The following is a 1709-nucleotide window of genomic DNA, read 5'->3' as shown; positions in this document are numbered from 1 at the left end:
TCATTTTCATTAAACTCTAAAAAGTCTTTAATTTCTTTCTTTATTCCTTCCTTGATCAAGGTATCATTGAGAAGAGTGTTGTTCAGTTTCCACTTAAATGTTGGCTTTCCATTATTTATGTTGTTATTGAAGATCAGCCCTAGTCCATGGTGATCTGATAGCATGCATGGGACAATTTCAACATTTTTGTATATGTTGAGGCTTGTTTTGTGAGCAATTATATGGTCAATTTTGGGGAAGGTACAATGGGGTGCTGAGAAGAAGGTATATCCTTTTGTTTTAGGATAAAATGTTCTGTAGATATCTGTTAAGTCCATTTGTTTCATCACTTCTGTTAGTTTCACTGTGTCCCTGTTTAGTTTCTGTTTCCATGATCTGTCCATTGGTGAAAGTGGTGTGTTGTAGTCTCCCACTATTATTGTGTGAGGTGCAATGTGTGCTTTGAGGTTTACTAAAGTTTCTTTAATGAATGTGGCTGCCCTTGTGTTTGGAGCATAGATATTCAGGATTGAGAGTTCCTCTTTGAGGATTTTAATTTGATGAGTATGAAGTGCCTCTCCTTGTCTTTTTTGATTATTTTGGGTTTGAAGTCGATTTTGTTAGATATTAGAATGGCTACTCCAGCTTGTTTCTTCATAACATTTGCTTGGAAAATTGTTTTCCAGCCTTTCATTCTTAGGTAGTGTCTATCTTTTTCTCTGAGATGAGTTTCCTGTAAGCAGCAAAATGTTGGGTCTTGTTTGTGTAGCCAGTTTCTTAAAAATATGGAACGTTTTTTGAATTTGCTTGTCATTCTTGTGCAGGGGCCATGCTAATTTTCTCCGTATCCTTCCAATTTTAGTATATTGCTGCCAAAGCGAGCACACAATTTTTCAAGTCACTTCTGAACATTGTCATATCATTTAAATAAAGGTACTTTGACGAACTCCTTTCCCATATGTATCTCCTTTACCTCCTACAAGTGTCTTCTTGCTCAAGCTAAGAACTTCAAGTAATGCATTGAACAGATATGGAGAGAGTGGCAGCCTTGACTTGTTCCCGATTTTAGTGGAATTCTGTAAATGTTATGCCTGGTTCTTCCTCCCAGACTCTTCCTCCCAGAAATAAGTCTCAGATTAAAAAATATTTTAAAATACCATGCCTAGGGCTGGAAAATGGCTCTGTGTTTAAGAGCACTGACTGTTCTTCCAGAGGTCCTGAATCAATTCCCAGCAACCACATGGTGGCTCAAACCATCTGTGAAGGCACGTAAGGCTCTCTGCTGCTGTGTCTTAAAACAGCTATAGTGTACTCATGTACATAAAATAAATATTAAAAAAATACCATGCCTATAAATTTTAGCTCCTCTTTGACTAGATCATAACTTAGATGACTCAATTGTATTACTTTCCTTCCTCCATGTGGTTGATTACCTGTGCTCAGGTACTATGCATCTGTCCTCCCTGACTCCCTCATCTTCCTGAAGACAGGTGTATTAACTCACCTGGAATTTCAACACTCAGGTGTATTAACTCACCTGGAATTTCAACACTCAGGAGAAGCAAGAAGATGGCATGAGTTAATTTTATATCCTGCTACTTCACTGAAGCTGTTTATCAAGTTTAGGAATTTCTCTGGGGGAATTTTTACGCTCACTTACATATACTATCATATCATCTGGAAAAAAGTGATATTTTGACTTCTTCCTTTCCAATTTGTATCCCCTTGAT

The 1709-nt window shown here is 37.3% G+C and overlaps 1 non-coding gene across 1 annotated transcript; it reads right to left on the bottom strand.

Moving 5' to 3' along the window:
- Window positions 1-758: 758 nt before the first annotated feature.
- On the bottom strand, window positions 759-863 carry Gm24701. The gene has a single exon (XR_003946911.1). It is a non-coding gene; the product is annotated as a U6 spliceosomal RNA (small nuclear RNA).
- Window positions 864-1709: the final 846 nt, after the last annotated feature.

This window comes from Mus musculus, chromosome 7 (assembly GCF_000001635.26).
Source record: "Mus musculus strain C57BL/6J chromosome 7, GRCm38.p6 C57BL/6J".
Classification (NCBI taxonomy): domain Eukaryota; kingdom Metazoa; phylum Chordata; class Mammalia; order Rodentia; family Muridae; genus Mus; species Mus musculus.
The sequence above is the reverse complement of the archived record's forward strand: the minus strand, read 5'-3'. Positions and strand labels throughout refer to the sequence as shown.